This window comes from Rhincodon typus, chromosome 26 (assembly GCF_021869965.1).
Source record: "Rhincodon typus isolate 14 chromosome 26, sRhiTyp1.1, whole genome shotgun sequence".
Taxonomy (NCBI): Eukaryota; Metazoa; Chordata; class Chondrichthyes; order Orectolobiformes; family Rhincodontidae; genus Rhincodon; species Rhincodon typus.
In genome coordinates, this window is record NC_063357.1 from 4,405,880 (window position 1) to 4,432,362 (window position 26,483).

Below are 26,483 nucleotides of genomic sequence, written 5' to 3' on the forward strand. Positions count from 1 at the left end.
TCAATTATTTTAGTTTTCTTTAGGCCCTGCTGTTATATTTAGAAGCTGTTAAACTGTTGCCCCCCACCCCCCACCCCGCCTTCAATCCACATTTCATCAGGCACCAGTTGAGTCGATGTCTGCGTCACGTGATGGGGGAGTCTCCTCAGATAAAATTCAGTGTTAAACTCAACCAGGCTCTGATCCGACCCCGGAATTCCTTTTAAAAGGAACGGTTCCTGTCTATAGAATACTTAAAAATAACCGATAGTGCCGGTTTTGCGAGGTGGGTCGCTCTTAACAGCGTAATCGGACTCCTCATCAAATTTTTCACCAAAAAAGTGGATTATCTGTTTGGATAAACAGGACGTGTTTGGTAAGAAACGAGTCTTAACAGAGACAGAAGCGAGACGAACTCCAAATGAATTCTAGAATGCATTTAATTCATGTTTAATCAGGAGAATAGTTTTGCGCTTTTTTTCACACACGCTGCGCCGAGTATATCAGCAACTAGTGAGTAACGGTTTGATTCAATTGAATATTAGACTGAATCCTGGATATTAATGCCCAGTTTTAAATTATATTTCATTGCGTTAAGTTACTGGCACTTTGAGCCCATTTTTTTTCAATGTAAATTACATAATTTGCATCTTTAATCGAACACCGTATGATCTGCCTTTTTCTCCAATTTGTAGTATTCAGGTTGGTTTGGGATTATACACTAGCTGGTGTTAAAATCTGGCGGCGATGACAGAAGATGATAAATAGGAAACTGTCAAGGTGTGTGGGGGTGGAGGTGGGTGGAAGACGTAACTGGAAGCAAGTGGCAAAGGAGAAGATAAGGACCAAAGCAAAGGTAGAGTAGAGAGAGGAACAGGCAGCTCGTGTAGGAAAGAAAGTCAAACCGAGAGGAAGTGTTTACATAGAGGAATATTACTGTACCTGTTCAAGTTCTATACAGGGACAACATAAACAAACAAAGGATCCAAAATGAATGTGCCATTTCATGGAGGTTATGAAGGAACTGGCGTAGACTACTGTGTCTGTGTACGCTGACGTTGACTGGAATTTACTGGAATTAATGTTGAGGTTGTACTATTCAAATGAATAATACTTTATCCTCCATTTCTTCCTTAGTTTACCAACAGAATTGAAACATATAGAAAAGTTATTGTTAACCAGGTCCGCAACACTTAGTGATTAAAAAACATTCAATAAGATGGAGAATAATAAAACTAACTCTTTGAAACATCTGTAAACTTTAGAATTGACGCTCCCTCCCCAACCCCCACGGAATTGGCTGTTCAGTCGGTTCTTTTGTTATTTTTCTATTTGTCTCTGGCTATGAAAAATATTTTGATATCCTCATCAGCTTGCAGGAATCATGAGATTCTTTATTTGCTTTTGAAGTTTTAGTAAATTAAATTGGACTTTATTTCAGTCTTTTTTTTCGCCCAGTTTGAGACAGAACTCAGTAATGTGACTTTATCAGCGCAGGCGCTATTTGCTTTTAACCGTTCGGCCAACATCAGTAGCTTCAAATCGCTGCAAACTCTGTAAACTCAATCATACTGCAAATCAAGGGGAAACAACTCGCTGTCTGGCGCTTTCGCCTGCTGTCTGACAGTTCATTGTATGTGTTGTCAAACAACCTACCGCCAACAGCATCTCCCTGCTCCTCCTACCCCATCCTTCACCCCTCCAAAACGTTCATAGCAAACGGTTACAAAAATTTTTGTAACACTTTCTGAGTTAGACACATAGTCGCCCTCAGTGCATGGTTGATTATTGTGAAATAGTAAGTCAAGGTAGGACTATTATTACTAGAAAGGACATGATTTGCCACGATTGTTGCTTATAAATAAAACAAACCTGATGCAAAAGTTCAACTTATGTAATTAACCTATTAGCATGAAACAAACTTGCTTTATTCAAACCCAGCCGTCCTATTTGCTCATAACTTGTTGATGTATACGACAGCCATCAGTAGCAGGTTTTAGCTTTTTCATTAAACAATCTTTTTCCAGTGATTGCAGGAATGTAAAGGAAACTATATTTTAAGGGGGAGGGGCGGAACTTCTTATTAACTCCCGGCTCAAACAACCCAAAATTTCAAACACTGTGACTCACCTTTTAATCCAATCCCAACCAAGAGGCAATGTTTCACTTTCTGCCTTAGTTTCTCCGCTAAAGATAGCGATTGTGATGAGGGCGTTTCGTCATGACGGTTGCAACAGAGGTGACTCCACACTGACCTGTGTACAACTGACCGTGGAACTGTTGGTGTTCTGAGCTCGGGGTGGCGTGGGGGGTGCTAGGTGGGATGGTGATGCATTTGTCAACAGAAAATAACACGGTTCAAGTTGAAATATTTCAAAGTTACAGGAATATGCGCCGATATTGGCAACGTGCTGCAAGTGTTCTGTAGCCTGGTTAATGCGAGAATAACTGACTAGATTGGAAAAAGGAAGAACTTTTTTTTAAATCCACAATTATCCGCTAACCATTTTTAAACACTTGGTAACAATCCATAGGCCACGTTGGACAGGGAGTGAACAGATGTATGACGATGTTGAGCCCTGAAAATTGGATGTAACTATTCTCTGTGTTTGTAGACCAGGTCAGGATGGTTATTTCCAGTCATTTATTTCAGTGGGGAAATAATCTTTCTTGGAATAGTAATCCTCTTAATGAGATTTAGAATCTGAATGGCAATGAGCTATCCAAACTGATTCAGACTTCATCCTAAAGCTCACTTTCCCTCAGATGACTCTAAGTTATGTTTCTTTCTGACTAATTTACCTGCCAGCAGTTTCCCGCACACTCCCAGACATTATTACAGTATCTCTACGTCTGCAACCGTGACTACGAAGCAAATCAGTGACAAATTGTTGTTCCCTGTGATGGAAACAACTCTGGAGTGTTTACTGCTGGCTATTGGCATGTTCTGTTCTCTCGTATTGATGCCTTTTTGAACGCAGATTTTTTTTTCTCAAAAGACTGGCAATTAGTGGTTTTGTCGAAAATTGCGTCTAATTAAGCCGCATTCCGCAACAGAAGATGAACGGCTGCTGTGAACTGAGGGCTCATTTATACATTTCACAACAGAAAGCTGGAAGCAACTGGCGGTTTGTTTGACTAAAGCAATGTCAGGATTTTAACCTGCAATAGTTTAAGACACTGGAGTCAAGGAAAGCCCCCGAAAATGCATGTTCTAAAAATTGAAGTTGACGAAAGTTTCGGGGGGGAAAAATATTCCGTTTGAAGGACGGTTGGCGTTTTAAAGACCAGATTGCAGATTTTATATATCCGGCATAGGCATAAAGGGCCGAATGGCATTCTTCTCTGTGATATTCTGGGATTCTAAAAGACAGAATTGTTGAATAAAATTGGATAGACACGCTCAATAAAATGTACGAATTCTAATGATTTAGGACTTGAAGGTGCACCTTTGTCTCATCTGACGTGTAAAAAATTGCATAATTCATTGATATTACAAGGCAGGTAGCTCAGACGAGTGGACCCCTGTGAGCAGCAGACCCTAGACAAAAAAGGCGGCATTCTATGCCGACACAGACTGGTGTCTAAGATTAGGGAAAGTTGTCCTGAATTCACAGTTATTTCTAGACAGCTTTATGTCGAAATATGTTACCTTTGGTTATGTTACCATAATACCCCACTAACCAAGGCAGTTTCCAGGAAACTGGGATGTGGCCAAATATTTTGGAGTTGGTCTCCATAATGAGATTACTGATATGATTAACTTTTGATTGCCAAGACTAACACCAAGTTGTATAGAATTAAGCAATCATCGCCTATTCCTCTGCCAAATAACCTGTCACTTAAATGATCAGCTGTTATAATGTAGCACGGAGTCACAACGTAATCTTTCAAATAACAGAAAAATATTTCTAAGCAAGTTTCAACTCATGAATTGTCCGATCTCCTAAATTCATAGCAACTGCTAAACCGCCGTATTGCGGATGTCAGTAATGGAAAAGATTGCACGGATCCAGATGGAATTTGGAGGTGCTAGTTACATTACCGATTCATAATTCAAGTTGTTATTTTAAATTATAAATCGTGCGTTTAAAAGAATATTTTTGTGACAAAAAAGCCGGAATGTGTATATTCCATTTGTTTGTGACGAAGGGAGCGGCGGGCATCACTGATGTGTGTACTTTCCATTGTAGCAAGCTTAATACCTGAAAGTAAAACTTAACCTCATTCATATCTATCTATCTATCTATCCATCTATCTATCTTTCTGAAAACAGGCATAACCGAGGCATCCTCAAATTTAACGTTCATTGGCAAACGTAAGCTTTGCAGCGGGACATAGCCAGAGACTCATTTGTGCGTTGGATGGATTGAGCTGGAGTTAGCTGTGCATGGCCGGTGAATTGGGAACATTTACAAATCAACATTGTATAATTCAAACTTTAAAAATGATGTTTAACAACTAAAACTACATTTTGAAGTAAATCATTCCAAAAGTTGCATTTCTAGTTCACTGTTGAAAAGTACATGCGATGTTTTATACAAACCTTTCCATCTTAAATATGATCAATCGAATCTAAAAGTGAACGTAAAACCAGCAAAACACCAGTTGAAAAATTAACAAATATTAAAAGTGCATACTGTTTATTACTCCAGAAGTTTTTGACTCTGATGAAATAACGTTTCCAATTAATAGTTAAATTTGTAGTTGACTCGATTGATTTTTGTTTCCCGTTTCCAATGAAGGGGGAAGGGTGAGGAGAGGTAATTGTGGATAGTCCAAACGCTTTCAGAGCATGTGTTCAATTGGATTCGGAAAGAGAAAATTTAAACTGAGTAACTGTCCAGTTGCGCAAAACCAGTTCAAGAGTCTGACACTGAATAAAGAAAACACTACGTGTCGAGTCCAGTTATTTATGAGAAAGAATCGTCCGTTGGTCTGACTTTTAATACATGCAATTAAAGAATGGATGCTAAGTGCGGTTCTGACGTTATCTCAGATTTCCAACGGGTTACTGAACACATTCTGGATAACGCCGCCACATCCACGCGTAATGTAATTTTATTTATCAAAAACCAATTTTAGAATCAGATTAGCTCCTAGTTTTTTTTTAAAAACCCACAGTTATTGAATCAACTGTTGCAATTTCCTAAACAAGCATTTGGATAATGGTTGGGTTGAGATTACAAACTTGGCTACTTGTAAACAGCCTCCAGTCATTGTCCGCGTCACTTCTTTCCATCTCTCGCTCCAAGTAGGAACTGGAGATCTGGGTTGGGAATATTCAGGGACTGATGTCGTTGGATGGTGCCGAGCTCGGCTACTTTTGTAACAGCCTCATTGTGGTGGTTCGCAAATATTCAAAAGAACAAAGGGTTACTCCAAACCAGGAACAAATATTGACTCTTTAGGAAGGAAAGAACGTTTGCGGAAAAAGAACACTTAATTCACCTTAAACCCGTCTGGTAATGAATTCAACAGTGACGATTTGTTCCGACAGTCCATCCCTTCAGAACAATTAAGGGTTTCTGTTTAAGTTCTATCTGAATTGCACCTTGGAATGTTCTCATTATCCCACTGGATGCTCCTTGCAGTTTGGTAGCGTGATGGGGGTGTTGGTGGGGGTGGAGGTGTCAGAGGCTGTCTGACCAAATGCAGATTCTGGTTAAAAAGCGTACCTCTAGGTACCTGCAGCTGTGGATTGCAGCAGGACTCCGTTCAAAGACCATGGAACCCACAGAATCTCCCTAATGGGATTCAGACAGAGTCTCCTTGTTTTTGTCCTGCCGTTTTACGACCACCTCGAATAATCCTCAATGCTCTAATTTCCTCATCTTGATTCAGCAGGTAAACGATTTCCGCCTTTCTCATTATCGAGGTGACTGAAAGCACATGAAGCCTCTGAGTTCAAACTAGCCAGTCCCAGACTTAGGTCGATACGAAAACAAGGCCAATAAAATAGAAACCACATTTGCGATTCTCAAAGTGGCTAACTTAGAAAACCATAGGACATCCCGAAATCATTTATCCAGTCTATTATATGAAGGTACGTGTTTCTCCAATCTAATCGAGAAGTCGAAAATACCTTTAGGTCTACATAATTAATGGAAGCTACAGTGAGCCGTCATAAAGACCCATCACAAGGGCTCATTGTTATTCGAGTGCAGAACTCAGAATTAGTTTCCCCAGAACTGGCATTTTGAACGAAGAATGCCATAAACTGTATCCATAACAACGAAAGTCAAACCTTCAATATTGCTTATAATTCAGTATTTCAACACTACAGTTCAATCTGTACAAGCCCCGCATTTTACAACATAATTATATCTAAACGAACTGATGCATACGGCATTTGATCGACTGTGTCCGATCCCCATAATCTGGGATAAAGTTGTTGATTAATTCAGGGTCAAGGGGAACTGATAGCCCAGTGGTGTTACATTTGAGCTATTAATTCAGCGAGCAAGCCCATGTTTGGGGACCCGGGTTCAAGTCCCGGCAGATGGTGGAGTTTGAGTTCAATTTTTTTTAAACAAAAATCTGGCATTAAGTGTCTATTGATGACTATGAATTGATTGTCAGGAAAATCCCTTCTGGTTCACTAATATCCTTTAGAGAATTTAGCCTACACGTGACTCCAGATCCACAGCAATTTGGTTGACTCTCAACTGTCCTATGGGCAATAATTAGTGGCCTGGCCAGCGACGCCGTCTTATTCATTCATCAAGTGAACTGAAATTTTCCAAAAATTGAATACTTGAATAGAGAGTAGGTTGAGTACCACAAGTAGAGTTGGGCTCGATTCTGTGCTCACAGGCCGGTCATTGCAAATGGCCGGCACATGGCGGCTTACTGCTCTGAGATGGATTTGAAACGTTAGAATTAGAATTAGGTGTGTTTTCACATATACTCACATGAGTACAATGAAAAGTTTACAAAGTCGCCAGTTACCGCGCCATCTTAGGTCCAAGGGTACCTCGGTACAGTTTCTTTGGAATAAAGTTATGGGATGTGGGGGAATGCCGAATGAACTGCCACGTGTATCAGGTGTATCTCATTGGAGGGTGAAATCCTGTAAGAAAAGGAAGACTTTAAACGCTCTAAATATTGCAACAAGTTTTGATGGGAGAATAGTACTGGTTCTGTGTGAATGAAGCTTCCGATGGAATGTAAATATAATTGCAAATGGTTTTGTTGAAGTTTCCTAGGAATACAACAGTTCCACCTTATGATAATTCGATTTTACAATAACAAGTTGTTTAATTTTTGACGGGTGGGGGCGGCGAGGGTTGGGAATGGCTGTTGGTGGCGGAGACCTTATTCATCCCTCACCAATTGATTTACTAGAGGCATAAATTTTGTTTCTCCTGTCAGGCCCAGGTGCCGGGTTAACTGTTAAGGAACGCATTGTGGAATTTCAGAATGTTGGCCAAAGCTGTAAATAGGTATAAGAAGTCGAAATGTTATAAAAATAGGGACCTAAATTCAGGTAGTTTACATTTGTTAAACGTTTCTCTGGAAAGACTGCAATGAACTATAATCTGACTATAATGAGCACAGATTTTATTTATGAACATTTATTTGGAAGAAAGTTGAAACCATTATTCTGTGCGTATACCCCAAGGCAGCATCCAGCATTTTAACTACAAGAGGGTCCTGCGTGTGACTAAAGTAAAATAAAGAGCTGCGGACTCTGGAAATCTGAAACAAAAACAGAAATTGCTGGAGAAACTCAGCAGGTCTGGCAGCATCTGGGCAAACAAAACAGTGTTAACATTTCGAGTCCAGTGGGGAGTGTCATCGAACAAAGAGACCTTGGGAACAAAAACAGAAATTGCTGGGAAAGTTCAGCACGTGTGGCAGCATCTGTAAAGAGAAATCAGAGTTACATTTCGGGTCAGGTGACCCTTCCTTAGAACTGGCACATCTGAGGAAAGGTCTCTGGACTCGGAACGTTAACTCTGATTCCTCTTCGCAGATGCTGCCAGACCTGCTGAGATTTTCCAGCAATTTCTGTTTGTGTTTCTGTTTTACAGCATTCGCAGTTCTTTTGGTTTTTAAAGAGACCTTGGTGTCCAGGTTCGTAGTTCCTTGAAAGTGGAGTCACAGGTAGACAGGGCGGTGAAGAAGACTTTTGATGTGGTTGTCTTTATTGGTCAGTGCATTAAGTATAGGAGTTCGGAGGTCATGTTGCGGCTGTACAGGACATTGGTTCGGCCACTTTTGGAATACTGTGTTCAATTCTGGTCTCCCTGCTATAGGAAAGATGTTGTTAAACTTGAATGGGTGTAAAAAAGATTAACGAGGGTTGGAGGACTTGAGCTATAGGGGAGGCTGAATAGGCTGGGGCTATTTTCCCTGGAGCGACGGAGGCTAAGGGTTGACCTTAAAGAAGGTTATGAAATCATGAGTGACATGGATACGGTGAATAGCCATGGTCTTTTTCCCACGCTAGGGAGTCCAAAATTAGAGGTTTTGGTTTAAGGTGAGAGGGGAAAATTTAATCGGGATCCAAGGAGTAACCTTTTTGCAGAGGGTGGTGCGTGAATGGAATGAGCTGCCAGAGGAAGTGGCGGAGGGTGATACAATTTCAACATTTAAAAGGCATCTGGATGGGTATATGAATAGGAAGGGTTTAGAGGGATATGGGCCAAATGCTGGCATATGGGACTAGATTAATTTAGGATATCTGGTCAGCATGGACGAGTTGGACCTAAAGGCCTGTTTTCGTGCTGTACATCTCTATGAGTGGATAATTCTCCTTCAGAACTGGCACTAGTCCAGAACTAATGCTGAGTTTATCCAGCAATTTTTGTTTTTGTTTTTTTTTGCTGGAGAAACTCAGCACTAGTTTTAGTGCTGGTTCTGAAGAAGGATCTCTGGACCCGACATGTTAATTCTGTTTCTCTGCACATATACTGATAGACCCGTTGAATTTCTCCAGCAATATTTCTGATTTTGTTCCTGTGCGTTACTGTTGGGTTTTAGACTGTGTGATGACCTGAGGTAGACTGGCATATGATGGGGCTGATTTCTGTTTTGGAACTGGGCTTGTTTTGATCCGGGAAAGGAGGGATTGTTCCATTCTAATGCAGTACAGGATACTATTGGGTTATATTGCAGGAGCTGCTAAGCTGAGAAGCTCACTTGTTGATGGATGTCTGAGAGCGTTCATTATCGTACTGCTTCACTGGAGTTATTTTTTTTTTGCAATACTGAGGCGATAGGAGCTGTATGTGAGGGTGCTGGGGTCTGTGAAATGTGTATGGAGAGGCTCCTCAGAGGTGGTTTGTGATTGACAGGATCTACGTCAGCACAGAAGCAAGCAGGCCCCAAACATCCACAACATTAACGGGGAGGCAGCAGAGCTCGGGACAGACAGCAACATTCCGGATCTCCCTGCCACCAGTATCAACAGACCATGCTCAGCTGCGAATTATACATGTAGAGAGAAGAAGAGATCAGATATTACCCCATTTATACAGGAATAACTGGGAAGAGAAACCGGCTCAATCAAGGTGAACATTGCAGAAGCAAGTATAATCTGGGATATCTTTTACTGGGGTCGCCCGCCGCTGCACACCCCGAGACTTCAATCCAGGGTCGTATTTTCATCCGGTGGAAATACTGAGGACCCCACCCCCACTTCAAACAGCTTGGAATCTGTACTTTGCAACACTCGAATGGGGATTCGCTGACAGAACCGGAGAGAAGACAGGTTTGGTCTGTGTAAGTGAGTATTGTTGACAGGAGAAATCTAAAAATACAAGTCTACACTACAGGCCAAGCTAGAAACTCGCTTATAATTTGATATAAATTAAAATAAAGACTCATATACGTCTCTTCATCAGGGTGATAATAGAGAACGAAGGGATTTTTTTTCTCTTTGAGGCAGACTAAGCAGGCCTCAGTGTTTGCAAAAGATAACTCCTAACCGATAGCTTCTTAAAGGGAGACGGTTTTAGATCGGGCTGGTGGAATCAGGCTAATATCTGTCTCTCCCCGGCTGCATGACCCCAGGGCGGGCTGTAACCTTTCTGTATATTTAGTTTTCTCCAATGGACGCATTGTCTGGATGCTGCGGCCTTGCAGTGAAAGTGTTTTCAAACTGGCCTTCTCTTGTCTTCTGTCTCTCAACTTTCAGATCAACTTTCCCACCTCACACCTGTTTAACAATCCCAATTTGAAATTCGACCCTTTCTACCTTCTTATTTACATCTGATTTTCTCTGCCCAGTTATTCAGAATTAGAGCACTGTTTACAGAAACTTCCCATTCTGAGTTGATAACTGCCTACTTAAATGAATCGGACGTTCCCTCGCGGTAAATGTCAGCCAACAGGATGCAGTGTTAAACAGCGCTGGAAGTACAACACATAGGAAATAAATTAACAAAATATCTTCATGGTATCTATACTTCCCTTTCGAATTCTTGGTTGGCTTATGTATGATTTACGTTGCTTTGTAAATTAATTCAAGTTTAATCTTCAAGTAGTAAGAACGTAATTTTATATTTTGGTATCTTTGCATTGACAGCGGGTCTCGCCCATATTAAAGTAAGACATATGCTCCATTCCTATTTCCCTGATTTGTCAAATTAAAACTGTCTCCTGAATTCTCTGTACTAATGTAACCAAGCTCATTAGAAACAACGTTACAGTCACTAGCCCTTCGATAAGTTTGATTATGCACTTATACTGTCTTGGTGCACACGTGGAAGTGTATGTAGATTGCTGGAAATGTGACACATGCAGGTACACGACGCACAGAGTCAGAAATGTATATTTGAGTCGATGTAAATATGCTGACATTTGCTGAGTTTCAGGAGGGAAACATAATTACTAAACATCCGAACAGAAAATGTTAATCTTGTATCAGAGATAGTAGGAACTGCAGATGCTGGAAAATCTGAGATAACAAGGTGTAGAGCTGGATGAACACAGCAGGCCAAGCAGCATCATAGGAGCAGGAAGGCTGACGTTTCGGGCCTAGACCCTTGCTGGCAATGTGCTTTTACAGACAATCCAACACAAATTGACGTTAAGATATTTCATCTTGAGTTTTATTTTTGTTACATTCGCGGTAGTGATGATATTATAGGGATATTTCAGTGCATTTTGCACAGAACTGGCCTGCTACGTATATTTCATACCTGGGAGTAGGGAGAGTGGGATTCGAACGCTTTGATTACGTGGTTTAGGCTGTGAAAGTAAGAATGCTCCTTGCGACCAGCAATGAGTCCATCTGTACAGAGTATTTAATAAATGTCCCTCTGTCTGAGTGTCAAGTACCGACATACACACAGTCTGCAGTTGCCAAAAAAAGCTGTTTTTCTTAGGCTCAATATCTGTTGTTTTAAAACAAACGAGTGTTTGACAGCGAATCTGAACCTGGGAGTTCGATATCTCTCGGGTTAGACATTTATTCTCTGAGCCTGGGAGCTCATGACGGTATAAATCAGAGCCGTCATTGCTTTGCGCCATCAGAAACATTCCAGTTGTTAGTTGAAGGTTGCAAGTTTAAATTATTGCTGACTAGTCGTGACACAAAAAAATTGATACAAATTGAATTGTGTACTGAGGTGACGCGCTCCCCGAGACGTTGAAAGTGAAGCGCTGAGCCGCTGTGCAGGCGGAGATTCTTTCAAATTGGTTGCAATCTAAAACTCGGTTAGAAATGCAAGTGAGGGGTCTTAGTAAAAACAGTTACTGAGAGACAGAGTTGTCATTATCGTTTTTTTTAACAGTCATACCGCTGAAGGTAGAAAGCCAGATCTTTAAACGTGGTAATTACAATGAAACTTTAAAATGACTCTTTAATATTATCAATCTCTACCCCCAGCCCTCACCCCCTCAGACACATGAGGAACACTTCAGTGAATGTTTAAAGTTTAAACATTGAAGCCAATTCCGAACGAGTTCCTTTCTAAACTACACCATTTCTATAAAGATTATTAACAGTCTAAAAGACAGATTATTAAATGGTAAAATTAAATCGGCCCTTATTTCGGTAATAGCATTAGAATTACAGAGCCGTGCAGAGCTGAACCACAGTAAGTTAATACAATGGGGAGAAGTAGACACATCAGACGCCTTTGCATTCTTCGCCCGCTTCCCGCTTCAGGTAGCAAAGCGGTGCCGCTACGCGGAACTCAGCAGGTTCAAGATGGGCTCCCGGCTTCATGTAACCCACCGGGCGAAATAAAACAACAACAGAATACTCTATCAACGTTAACGAAATGCCGAGGTCAGGACGATAACGGGTGTGTTGTTGAAAATGTGTCGGATCTGGAACAACCGAAACAAAAACAATCCTTGCAATGATTTCCTTCAGTTGGAACAATTGCAAAATAAATTTCGAATTTAAAAGGCGGGACGGAAACCATTTACAGGCGCGCGTCAGTTTTATTTGCAAATTCTGTTAAATTAATTCCATTGTTTAAACATAAATATTAACGCTTCAAAATAGTGATGGGCATATAAACATTCAGTCGCCATGTATTTATCTACATCCGTTTTAAACATGGTCCTAGTTTACTGGTGTGTTAGAAATTTTCCCTATTCATTGACATTTCACTGTTTTCCTACAAATAACCCAGGTCGAGTGGACAACAACACACGGCTAACTGGAGACTGTTCCAATTCTCAACAACACTGTTAACATTTTTATATCAGTGACAATAGCATCAAACCCTTTCAACTTAAAAAAAGTAGGGCCACAAAAGCACGCCGATATTTCATAACCAAATATTAAACAATCTAATCAAACGGGAGAGATTTGTCGACTCGATTCTTTTAGTGATTTTTTCCACTGCGCAGCTGCTAATTATTTTGCTTGGGTGCATTCAGTTTTATTTTGTGTTCGCTTTTTCTTGATTCTCGCTTCATTTTTGCAGTTCGAAACTTTCCGTCCGTTTTCTAGTAGTCTACTGAAAATTCAGTGTGGCTCGCACAAGTTGCAGGATCTCCCTGGTCCCTTACTGTCGTGAACTGTCTAATAAACAGTTTAAAGTTTAACATCTACTCAGTGCTGCGGGGGTTGTCACTAATTCTAAGGCACAGGTTTGCTCCGCTCTGCACTAATTACATAGACCGCCTTTAACATAAAGTGGAATAAAAGCTGTACGGAGAAAATAAGCAGTAATAAATCATATCGAAGATTGTAATGTATATTTTTGGCAATATTGCTGCATTGTATTCTAATGAGAGTCCAGGTACCGAGAGAACAGCCACAATACAGAAGCTGGAGATGATAAAGATGGTAATGGGAGGAGGAGGGAAGGCGGGAAGGCAACAAGAAGGGCCATTTTTTGCAACAGAGACAATCAGATAAACTCATTCAAGGCCATTTCTAATTGATTGCCTGCACGCAACAAAATGTGACAGTTTTCCTTAAAAGATGAAGATGGAGAACAATAGTGGGCACCATCGGGACAATTAGAGAAACGCCCTTGAACCAAATACTTTGCTGTGAGTTTGAGAGAACCTTTTCAGTGCTGTTTGGAAGTTAATGGAGGGAAGCAAGGTAATATGTAAAGACAGGTCAATGCTCTAGACTGGCAATCAGTACAAGATAGTCACCAAGGATTCAATTGGAAAATTCAGAAAAAATAAAAGTCTTTATCCGGGTAGAGAAAATCTGGGAATTTCTATGACAGAGGCTGGCTGGGGCCGATTCAGATTTATTTCATCGGAAGCCCAGATAAGCACATAAGGGAGAAAGCAATCGCGTGTTATACTGATGGAGGTAAGACTGCATGAGATCCAACTGTAGCATACAGATAGCCATTGATAGACTGGACCATAACAAACCTGTTTGTTGTCTATATCATCGGTGTATTCGGATGTCATTCCCAGCTGCTGTCTATGATTCATCAATTTGTTTATTTTGACCTCGGCCGGGTTTGAATCAATTTCCTATGACATAGAGCTTCAAACACCGTCAGAGATGTCCTTGAATCCAACCTATTCATGCTGTTTGGAAAAAAAATGTAGGCGGCTAACTCCGCTAGGGATTGTGCATGCTTGAAAATAGGCGCCATTTTTCCGGTCACAACGTAACTTTAAAATAAGGGATACCTACGATTGTTTATTGCACAATTTAAACAAAAATGTAAATTTTAAAAATTCTATTGGAAAATTACACTGTACTCGTCAATAAGGCAGATACCCAAAACTTGGCCGAGTCAAAACATGTGAAAACATTCATGATCCGAAATCCTTAGGTATTGGACCAAATGAGCTGAAATATTGAGCCTGATCAACGTGGATCGGTGGGGAAGCTGAACCGTGTGTGTTCACGATATAGCGCCTGTCTTCTTCCCCCAAACCTACCCCAGTGCACGCACACACACACACACAGAATTACATTGAAACTTAAAAAAAAAATTGTTAAGCAAAAATATCAAAGGAGATGAACTGGTAGGTAGAATTAAAATATACATCAGCATGGTCTAAGTGATTGGCGGAATGGGTTCCAGGGTTGAACGGCCACCTCCTGTTTCTATATCAGGTATCCTAGGCTGCCAGTCTACCTTACATTTCTGATAACTGATGGAAATGCATCCGCATTTAGAATTCTATGCTTTTTTAAATTGTCTTAGTAACTCTAATATCTTCTGGAACTATTCAAACCTGCCTAATGGACCAGAAGGAGACCATTCGGGTTGTCCAATCCATTCCGTCGCTGGTACCTCAACGGCGTTGTTTGCTTGTGTTTCATTGTCCACGGTCCTTATATCGTTCTTAAATATTTCTCCAGTTCAATTTCAAATGAATACTGTGTTTATACAGATGCTCACCTCCACCAGAAAGAATTTTGAGTAATACAATTAAATATTTGAAGGCACATCCTTGCGATGGTTGAGCTTTATTCTAAATGCATGCAACCCAGTAGATCTGGGTTTACCCAGTGTTCTTTATAGATCCACCTCTATCAGCAAAGGTATGTCATTCAGTAATTTCAAAACTAAATCGTTAAGCTGCAATATCTAATGATGATGGAAACATTACTCCCTGTGACTCCCTCACTCTTCCTGCAGGATGAATTATAGCGAGTTCTCTCCGGCAAAATAACAAAAATAGGGAAAAAAACCCCAGCAAATTAAAATAATTCTCCTTCGTTCGTCACGCCTCAAAATGTCAATTTTTATTTCTTAAATTACAACGGGGTTCTTATTCTAGAAAAAAAGCGTTCAGAATCGTTCAGAATTTCTGGCGCCTGGATCTAATCCGGGAAGATAAAACATAAGTTGCTGGAAAAGCTCAGCAGATCTGGCAGCATCTGTGAAGAAAAAAGATCAGAGTTAATGGTTCGGGTCCTGTGACCCTTCCTCACAACGAAATTGGAGGTTCTGAGGAAGGGTCACCGGACCCGAAACGTTAACTCTGATTTTTTTTCTTCACAGATGCTGCCAGACCTGTTGAGCTTTTCCAGTAACTTCTGTTTTTGTTCCTGATTTTCTGCATCCGCAGGTCTTTCGGTTTTTATCTAACCCGGGAGATGTTTGATTACAAGTCAAGTTCCAACTGACAAGCCTTTTCCATCAGCACAACATCTTTTAAACTTAAAATCGAATCCTATTAGTGTTTGTTGAGATTCAGCGATGGCCAAACAGGCAATGACGGAGTAACATTTGTGTTGTTTTATACAGGTTTCTTTTTAATTAATTAGGCAATAATCGTATTGATTTTCTGTTGTGTAGTTTAGACTGCGTCTTGTCTTTGAAAAACCACTACTTTATTTTTCACGTTGAAGGTGTATCTCTATCACTCTTATCAATTTTAATCAATACCTTGTATGAATTTCCACCAAACAGCCCAAAGCATGGGTTCTTGCCAGGCATTTAACTGGATGAAGGATGAGCAGCCAGACTCTGCTTTTTCTGTTTTTCTTCTCCGTGAAACAATTCTTGAACAGGCAACGATTAGACACATATGTAGAACTCCTCAAACCAATAAAACATTTCAATGTTTACAGTGGGCAGGCAACACTGTCCAAACATTTCAATTAAGTGCGCATATTAAAATCAACTAGGAGGTCTAAGGTGGAGGAGGGGAAGGAGGAGCTGGCCACATTTGTAAGCACACCCGCTGCTCGCGAGGTACCAACTTAAAGACACACGAACCTCCAATTTCGCACGGCATCCTTTTTGAGGAAGGTAAGGCCAATTTTTAAAATCACTGAAACATCACTATTATTGCCAACAAAGGTAGGTATTGCTTCTGAAGGTTTCATCACGTGAGCTGCTACTTCTAACATGGTCACGTTCATCTTTGGGTGAACATTCGGCACATATTTTTGCCCTCATTCCTTCGTTGGATGTGGGAATTGCTGCAATTTATTACTCAGACTAATTGACAATTGCCCTTGAGGTAATGGTAAGCTCCTTTCTTGAACTGTTGGAGTGCACAAGGCGTAGAAACACCCTCAGTGTTGTTCAGAAGACAGTTCCAGGATTTTGAGGCAGCAACAACGAAGGGACTGTGATATAATTCTGAGTCAGGATGGCAAGTGACTTGGAGGGCCACTTGCAGACATTGGCGGTGCCTTGTGGTTGCCGCACTTGTCCTTCTATGTGGTAGTGATTGTGGGTTTGGAAGGTGCTGGTGAAGGAGCCTTGGTACCTTTACCAAGTTGTGTCCTCTAGATGGTCTGCACCACTGCCACTGTGTGGTGGCGGGGAGCTGGGGGTTGGGGTAGAGTCAATGTTGAAGATGATGAATATGATGCCAATCAAGTGGTCTGTTTGTCTTGGATGGTGTCAAGCTTCTGGAGTGTTTTTCTTGAGCTGGACTCATCCAGGCAAATGATAATATTTTGTCACAATCTGACTTGTACTTTGTAGATGTTGGAGAGGTTTTGGGGCTTCAGGAGGTGATTTATTTGCTGCAGGATTTCCAGCTTCTGACCTCCTCTTGAAGCCACAGTTATTGATGTGGCTGGTCCATTTCAGTTTCTGGTCAATGGTAATTCTCGGGATACTGATAATGGGGTACTGTGATGGTAATACCATTGAAAGTCAAGGAGAGATGGTTAGATTCTCTCTTGTTGGAGCTCGTTATTGCCTTATACTTATGTGGTGTGAATGTTACTTGCCACTTATCAGCTCAAGCCTGGATATTGTCACATGCTGCATAGAAACAGTATTTGAGGAGTCATGAATGGTGCTGAGCATTGTGCAAACATCAGCGAATATTCCTTCCTTATAATAAGAAGGGAGGCAATTCATGAAGCAGATGAAAATGGTTGGGCTGAGGATACTACCCTGAGAAATGCGTGGGGGCTTTTGAGACACGGTGGTAATGGCCCCACCTCTGAACCAGAAGACCAGGCCTCAAACCCCACCAGCTCCAGATGTGTGTCACAGCATGTCTGAACAGGTTGAATAAAAATAGCTATCATGAAGAAGTCCTGGGACTGAGGTAAATGACCTCCGATGTCTATAACCGTATTTCTTTGCACCACATATAACTCCAGCCATTCGACTAAGTGATTCTCAACTATTCTCAAACTGCCCCCTCCTTTAAGACTAATAAACAAAGCCAATTAAAGAAAATGAAAAACACACACAGCTATTTTATCACCCCCTACAATCTCTGCCCCAGTTGTTGGTTGCAGGAACCTCCACGGACTTTCATCATTAGCTCAGGAGATTCAGGACAATCTGAAAGATTGACAACTCCACTGCAAACTGGGAACTGTACAACAACCATGCTAAAGTTGCAATATGTACACACTTTTAAGTGAAACATTCACTGGGTTTATGATAATTAGAGTCATAAATATAACTTCTGTGGAAAAGAACTGTACATTAGACTTATCATGACTAAAAAGCAGAGGTAGGAATCTGAAACAAAAGGAAAAAATCTAGAGATAGACAGCTGGTCAGTCAGTATCTGTCCAGCTGTTGTCTGTTCTTTGTCCAGATGTTTACAGTGCATTTCCAGCTCTTTCTGTTTTTGTTCCAATTTCTCAGCATTTGAAGACCTTTGCTTTTACAATTATGATTAAGTCTGATATATACTCCCTGTCACAATGTTTTATGGTATTGCAATTGTCTTAAACCAATGGAAGTTGCTCTCTGTTTTAACTCTAGTTTTCTATTGATCTGTTGTGTTTCTGCATCCTCTTAATAAACCAAAATTTACATATTTTAACTGCACATTTACCAAATGAAAATAAATTGATAAAAAAAGATGTATGCATATACTACAGATCAGTAGGTACCTGCTTGGTGGAGTGGTAGAGATAGTCTAAATTAGTTTGGGTACACATTGGCAATTATAGCATCTTACAGCACAGAATGAGTTGATTGTAACTACAGCATTTTTTGAAAGAGTTGCCCAATTAATCCCAAAGCCCTTTCAAGTTTTTGATTTTCAGATATGTATCCAATTCCCTTTCAAAAACTGCTATTAATTCTGCTTTCAAAATCTAAATCTTAATAACAAGCTGTTGGCCTTTTCCTAACATTGAAAAAAGGTTTAAAGATTTCCTTGGGAGTCTAAAGGACCACCTAGAAAATTTTTAAATCATAACATTGCAATGTATAAGTGTTGAGTAGACCACTGAGTTCCAATTTGGTAGTCCCAGGTCTTTAAAATTCGCTTTGCATTGACTGCAGTGCTCTGAAGCCAAAAATGAAGTGAGACTACATTCCTTCAGATGGTCTTTTATTGCTAACCTAACTATGGTTTGAGAAACTTCATTGAGGTGTACTGAAGACTGTGCAGTGGTGCAAAACTGAAAATGCTTTACAGTATGAATATCCTCATTAAGGAGAAAAGTGACTCAATGCATAAGAGAATGCTTGGGAGAGCTTTAATGTGTGACTTTGAACATCAGGTAAGACAATTTACGAGAAATGTAATAATTTCTGATCGTCGCTATTTGGTCTGTTATTAATCTTCTCTTGCAACCTTCATTAAGTAAGGAAAATTGATTAGACTAGGAAGTTAACTAGATGAGTCTACTGTTGCACTAGATTCCTATGTGGTTTGATTCTATTGCAGCTGGAGGTAATAAGAGTGCCAATAGGCTTATTATTGTGGGATGTGGGTTTGGCTATGCTTCTATTTTGAACATTTGTTCAAAAGAAATAAAAATCAAAGGAACTATGGATTGTGTTTTTGGAAGTTGATGTGATTGTTCATAAAGTCTGAAAACTATTACCTGGAAATGGCTTATCATAAATCTTTGATTTATTCCTAAATTAAATCTTTAACTTTTGTGGGAGAAGCAGAGGTAGTTTATACTCATCAGAAATCTATTACTTTCTCAATTTCTAAAAGAGAAATGGGAAGGAAGATGATCAACATTAAACTAATATAACCAAAGCCACTGTTTGTAGCGTTTACAAAAAAATGGACAGAATTCCAGAATGTAATCCCCAAAACACTGGTAAATATCCAGGCATGGCATGTAATAAAAATGGAATTTGACACAGTCACTCACCATAAACCAGTATATGTCTGATTATAGGGAATAGCAGACCTCTTGTATGTGTAGGCAAGGGCATTAACTTTCAGTTGACGTGGAAAAAAATGTACAAATTGCAGAAGTCAACTTGCAAAATATTGATAAAAATTTTGAAATGCTGTGTAATAAAAACAGAATTTGACTTATTTTGTGACTAAGAAGCAATGGATCGAGATATAATTACTGAAGAGTTTCTATCATGAATCTGTTCAGATCCACTGCAACCAATATGAAATATTACTTCCAAATTCATATCTTCACAAGAGATGTCGTGTCCTCATTTGTCTTCTATCACATTGCCTTTTTCACATGTCAGCACCCAAGCATGCAGTTACAGTCTTCCAGACTGCAGAAACACAGGGAAGGATGGAATTGGATATAAAACAGAGCAGCTATTAAAAACAATGGCACAGTGATATAATAAGGTTTAGAATCACTCAACATTGCAGCCAATTCCAGAACCTGGTTCAAGTTTCATAAGAGCATTAGTGAAAGTCTGTGGGATTATTCAATTCTAATTTTGGCAAAACAAATATATATATATATACACATATACATGTGTAAGTAAGATCAGTAGGCCCCTTCAACTGTTGAAAAACTTTCTTTACTTTTGAGTTCAGAAAATGTAAGCTTTAAAGCAACATGATCCATTGACAATGAAGTGTTAACCAATCAAAATTTAATCTGGATTCTGGTGAGTGTAGGAAAATCTATTCATTTTACATATTACAAAGTGTTACATAAATTCAAAGCAACAAACAGGTCAGTCAGCCATAGTGGTCTTTGACAGCATTTATATCCATGTGAGCCTTCTTCCATGCTATGTTATCTAACACTATCAACATATTATTCTTTTCCTTTATCTCTCATGTGCATATCTAACTTCTCCTTAAAAGTATCTGTTAGTTACCTGAATTACTCCTAATGAGTTCCATCTTTAACCACTTTTGGTAGAAGAAGCTTCTCTTCAGTTCCTTACTGGATTCTGGTGATGATCAGTTAACTATTTGGCTTTAGTGATTACAATTCATTAGTTATTTTAGGAAGACATATCTGAAAAGCACATGTGATCAGAGAGAATTGGTTAGCCCATTAAGTCTACAACACTATTAATACAAATAATATGTTTATCAATGACAGGAGCTACAGTTCATGATTGTTAATGGGCTGTTCCAATATCACTAACTTTAAAATTGTTAAAGAAGCAATAAAAACTGTTAAAATTTTAATTTTTAGGATTTAAACTTGAAGCAAGGTAAAAAAGAAAACCATTCAACCCATTTCATTCAACCTCAGACCTAGATCCTGGTTCATTACTCATCCAATATTTTTTGAGTAATAGCTGAAGCAGGAATCAGTCCATTTTGTTTCTGAATGTGTTGACCATGTCTGCCTTCTCACTTCAAAGTTATAATAACATTGCACAAACTAATAGTTCAAAGTACAACACCGTTAATATAAGAGGGAACATTGAGTTGTTATGTTATAACACAGAAAGCCAGTTAGTGAAGGCTGGCTCTGGCGTCAATCTTTACTCAGTCTGATATGTACGTATTAAAAACATATACTTCTTAATTCAGCATGGTCATTTTAGCTACCACCCACCTCCCCACCAACAACCCCCACCACACCCCAACCCCGCCCCCCCACCCCCCGCCAACCTCACTTTTTTCCCCTCTCTCTAAAAGTGTATAACATCAATCTTTTTAGACATGTTATGACAATATCCGTCGAAGGTGGAACTGGAACCCAGATCTCCTAGCCCAGAGGTTGGGACACTAATATTGAGCCAGTTAACTCCTTCTCACTCTCTCTCTGTGCATTCAAGGGATGCTCCCCATCTGCATTTAATTAAACAAGACTGATATACAATCAACATAGCAGTTTTAAAAGAAGTTTATTGTATTTTTGTAGCTGAAATTCCTGGCACAGGAATCCTCAAGTTTGGAATGAAATGGTGATTCTTCCTGTAAGTGAGATCCCATAACTACCTAAGGGGGTATGAGTCATTTGAAATAGATTTGATCTTCGGTAATCAAAGACTTGAGGGAACCTTGCATACAATGTTATATTACATTTATAAATAACAAGATGTAAAAACTTTGCAATCACACCAGGGTAAAAATATGAGAGATGCTTTCTGTTAATGTTGACTGCTAAAGGTTGGAGGTGACTGATCATGAAAGGCCTTGAGCTAATGCGAGTGGTTCAGTTTTGCTCAGAGAACATTATAATATTCAATACACTATATTTGTCTTATATACATTAAATCACTCATTATATTGTGGGATATTGGCTTTTTTTTGCCTGTAAGTCAATTGCTTCAAATGTTTTCCAAAGGTGAATGGCCTTTTATTGACATTCATGTCTTCAAAAATAGGTCAAAAATCAACCTACAGTTCCTATACTATGTGCCCATAAACATAAGATAAGCACAATAGATGATAGATCTTTTGTTATGTGTGTCTAAAGGCAAGTTGCTGAAAGTTACTGTTAATACTTTTATCTGAAAGGACTATTCCCGCTGAAAAATCTGAAATTAGTACATTTTGAGTTCAAACACAAATTTACGGTTGTTGGTTGTAGGATTATGTCTTATTTTAAAATCATCAATGTTATATGAAAGAATATAATTTTCATTCAAAGAAGGAGTTGTTTCAAAGAAAAATACTTCCAGCAACTTCCATTAGGTTTTATATCAGACTAAAGGTAATATTTCATCTTGATCAACATATCTAAATTAGATAATCTGATAATTTGTGATAACATTTTTTTGTGGGATCTTGTTGTGTCCAAATTGACTACAATGCTTAACTTACTACTTCACAACAGTGACTATATGACAAAAATACTTCTTTGTACGTAAAGCACTTTTGGATGTTTTGTGTTTGTAATAGATGCTATTGGAATGCAAGCATTTTCTTCAAATATGTTCCTTAGGGTAAAACTATAAATGATATTCTGATGAACAATTTTATAATTGCAACATCAGGACTATCTTTAGAATACTTACATTATTTAGAACCGTATATCTTTCAATGCATTCTTCAAATGAAGTTAAGTTCATATTTTTCTTAGTTTTTAACAACTTCAGTTAAAATGCTGGGTTTATTCAATTTTGTGAGATTGAGTTTTATTACTTGGAACAGCAATGCTCAAAAAACTTAAATACAAGGTCTTGCATGTATTAAAATCCATTTTCAGGTGAAACATATGAAGACATTATAAGAAATAGAAGCAGAAGTCGACCATAGAGCACTTAGATCTTGTTCTAATTTTCAGTGAGAGTATAGCTACATTTTGACCTCAACTCCATACCTCCCCTGGAATCCAAATATTGATTGACCTCAATCTTGAATATACCTTCAACAACTGTGCATTCACAACTCTTTATAGTAGAGAATTCCCAAGATTCACATCAACCTGAGTGAAGAAATTTCTCCTTATCAGCCAGAAACAATTAGCTTCTTAAATTGCCAGAATGCCCCTTAGTTCTAGACTCTCCAGCGCATAGGAACAGCTGTTGGCATCTACTCTGCAAAGCTGCCTCACAACTTTAGATCACCCCTCATTCTCCTAATCCTGAAAGGTAGCAGGCACATTCTATTCAATGTCTCAAAATAAGACAACCCTGATATCCTAGGAATCAATTTAGTGAACATAAGTCAACTAAATTGGGCGCAATGCTTTGGGTGTGGTCTCACTAAAGCTGTGCCCAATTGTAGCAACATACTTGGAAATAGCTCATCAATCCAAACTTTCTCTGCTGTAATTTTCACAGCTTTGCTTTTTTTGTTGTATTTCTGTCTTAATTCAATCCTCCCATAAACTGGAGGTCACAAAAATAATTGCTGCCTCTGTGCGCAACATCATGTAAATAGTTCCTTGCCTTCTCCCTGATGCCAGGTTCTTTGAGAGGCTTTTTGTGTTGTATCTGAGTGTCCTATTTACATTGTGGTTACTCGTCTAAAAAGTATTTATAGTTCAGATTTGAGCCAGGCCAGAACCCTGTTTATTTTGCTTAACTCTGGCTGCTTGGGTCTCTGATTCACTTTCCATGTTTAGTGTCGGCACAGAATATGAATTCCAAACATGTAGTGTGAATAAATCCTAAAAAGCAAATGGCAACTAGCACTATCAATGACCTAAACAAATACTATAAATGGCAGTACATGTTTTCTAATGTATTTAATTGTCTGTGCAACATTTTGGGATATCCTCAGGTTGTAAAATACATTAAATAGCTGTAACACTTGTAACTTCTTCAAGAACATAATTTTCTTGTGGGTCACGGATGCATTTTTTTTCTCCTGATATTTGTAGTACTGGATAATTAGTGATTGCTTATAATGAGATACTACTGAAATAATTTTTGGTGAATAGTCAATATTACATCTCAATTCTCCAGCCAACACAGTTCCACTATGACTATACCTCCGTAGATTGTAATTAACTGTAAAAGTGTTTTGGAACGACCTGAGATTATGAACAAGAAAAATACAAATTCTTTTTACTTTCAACAAGTTATCAAGATACTTGCTGGAACTTTTAATTTTGGCAGAATACAAGCCATGTAGTAGTGAAGCGATCACCTATTCTATAGCTTCCTGATTGCCCTTCCCAATGACATTGGGTAACATGCATAATAGACAGATAATCACAATTGTTTTGCACAGAAACAATTTCAATACTACATATGGAAAAAGAAAGCATTCTACAAATGCTGTTTTCCATGAGCTTTTATTTTTAAAGAACAAAATACTAGAAATAAAGGGTAATACTTAATCTGAAGTATCCAAATGAATTTAAACAGAATTAACAAAGAAACACCTTAGATTTTCTACTCACAATGGGTGAAATAGCCTCCTGTAATGCAAAGTTCTGCAGTGTAACTATGTATCCTTGTCTGATAAATGGAGCATAGGATAGTACATAGTGCATAGGAACAATAACATTTAGACACATATAACTGCCACAAACTAACGAAATATTTGGTAAAATCCTCAATAACAATACTATATGCTTGTTACAAGGAGAATCTATATTTACATGTTCTTGTTTAACTTCTTTCCTGTGATTCAAAACCATGAAATCAAGTTCTTTCGACTACTGCATTGTGATATTCAATGGCTACAACCACTGTGGAAAGTGAAAATGCACAAGGTACCAGAATTGAAAACCATAAAGAAAATGCACATGAGAATGTATAAAAACAAAGGGGAATTATAGAAAAAAATGAATGATAGAAAGGAATATATTCAAGAAGATCTTGCAAACTTATGAAAACAACTGAAAAATCAAAATCAGTAATAGTGGAAGGATGAAACTACAAGATCATTGAAACTGATTGTCCTAGTTTGGAATGCCCTGTTTCAAAATTAAGGGTTTTGAAATGCTTTGGGATTCTACCACATTTAACCCATCAATAAATTATACGACTACATTCCACCATTAGTCAATCCTATAACTGATTCATTTATATATTTTCTTCAAGCAAACATTGATGTTTAACGATAAATCTGCATGTAAAACTTATGTTACTTTACAAAATGGTATTGTTAAATTAGTTTGCTAATACAATGACATTTTTAGTACAGCACATCTGAATTGTCTCTGGTATCATGGAATCAGATTTTGCTATTTTCAAGCTTAAACCTTTATTTCAAAATCTTGCATTTCGTTCATAAAGGCAACAGCCACTCTGAATGAGTGTTCACAACCTAACTTTTTTCTACAGTTCTACCAGATCACCACCTCCACCCACCCAATCCTGACTTCCAGAGTTTGTGTTTCTTAGAGAGGTGACCTTTTAATAAACCTTTACACAGCAATATTTTCCCAATAATTTTCTTCTACCATTAAGATAACAGAAAAATTCACAGTAACAGTAATATCTCTTGTTACTTTGCACCTGTTTGCACAAGTCCAATTTTTCAATTGTTAACCAGTGGAAATTGCCTCTATAAAGAGGAATTCTTTTGCTCTTGTATAGTGCCTTCCACATCCTAGATGGGTCTCCAAGCACTTCACAGCCAATGAAGTAATTCTAAAAGTATAAATTTGAACTTGTATGCAGCAAGGTCCCAAAAACAAAGATGAAGTGAAATTATCAATCTGTTTTATTAATGTTGATTCAAGAATACATAATGGAAGAATTACAGGCAAACTCCTCTGCTCTTTGTCAAATAGTTTTATGGGATAAAATAACTCAAGGAACTGTGGATGCTGAAAATCTGAAACAAAACCAGCAATTACTGGATAAACTCAGCAGGTCTGAAGAAGGGTCACTGGACTCGAAATGTTAACTCTGGTTTCTCTCAATAGCTGCTGCCAGACCTGCTGAGTTTCTCCAGCAATTTCTGTTTTAGTTTTATGGGATGTTTTATATCCACCTTAAATGGTAGACATGGCCACAGCTTAAACTCATCTGAAGGACAGTACCTTGCCAAAGTTATATTCTCCCAAGGGTACAGTCACTAAGTCACAACACACACCCAGCACTAGCTTGTAGCAGGTCAATGAACATTAAGAAGGGTTGGACTTAAAAAGACAAAGATATTTGTGAGGTATTTATGATGTTGGTGGACTTCAGCCAGGGTAAAGGAGCAGCAATTAGCCACAGCAGCCTCGGATTTTGAGGGATGGTAAAACACGCCAGGACTTCTGTTCCTGGTGGCTATTCAGTAAATGGCAGAGACAGTACCAGGCCCAATATGTTCCTCTAGCAAGACAACCCTCATTCTCCAGATTTACAAAGGACTAGTAGTCAGGGCTAGAGGCCAGTGAGTTCATAAAACCACTCGAATGAAGAAGATTGGTTAGTTTAGTTCAGACCGGGAGAAACAACAGGAAAAATGAGAAATCTGGAGACAGTAAAATCACAGCAAACTCCTTGGATTGGATGCAGAAAACCTTTCTGCCCCAAAGGCGTTACTTCACAGAATTCAAGGCCCAGCAACAGCATAAATGTTTCCAGGTTTTCCAACACTCCTCAGCAGTGCCCAAACTCCCAATGATTGGGGGGCTA

General features: G+C 38.9%; 1 protein-coding gene across 3 annotated transcripts in view; it reads left to right on the forward strand.

The window, feature by feature from the left end:
* Positions 1 to 282: 282 nt before the first annotated feature.
* The window catches only part of LOC109916784 (T-box transcription factor TBX4), a 141,560-nt gene continuing 115,359 nt past the window's right edge, over positions 283 to 26,483 (forward strand). For 2 of the 3 annotated variants that reach the window (XM_048612675.1, XM_048612677.1), the window contains exon 1: positions 283 to 355. The gene's annotated coding sequence lies outside the window, so the exon portion shown is untranslated. Of the gene's footprint in view, positions 356 to 9,657; positions 9,713 to 26,483 lie in introns of those variants that run through there. The other variant, XM_048612676.1, reaches the window with a different exon arrangement.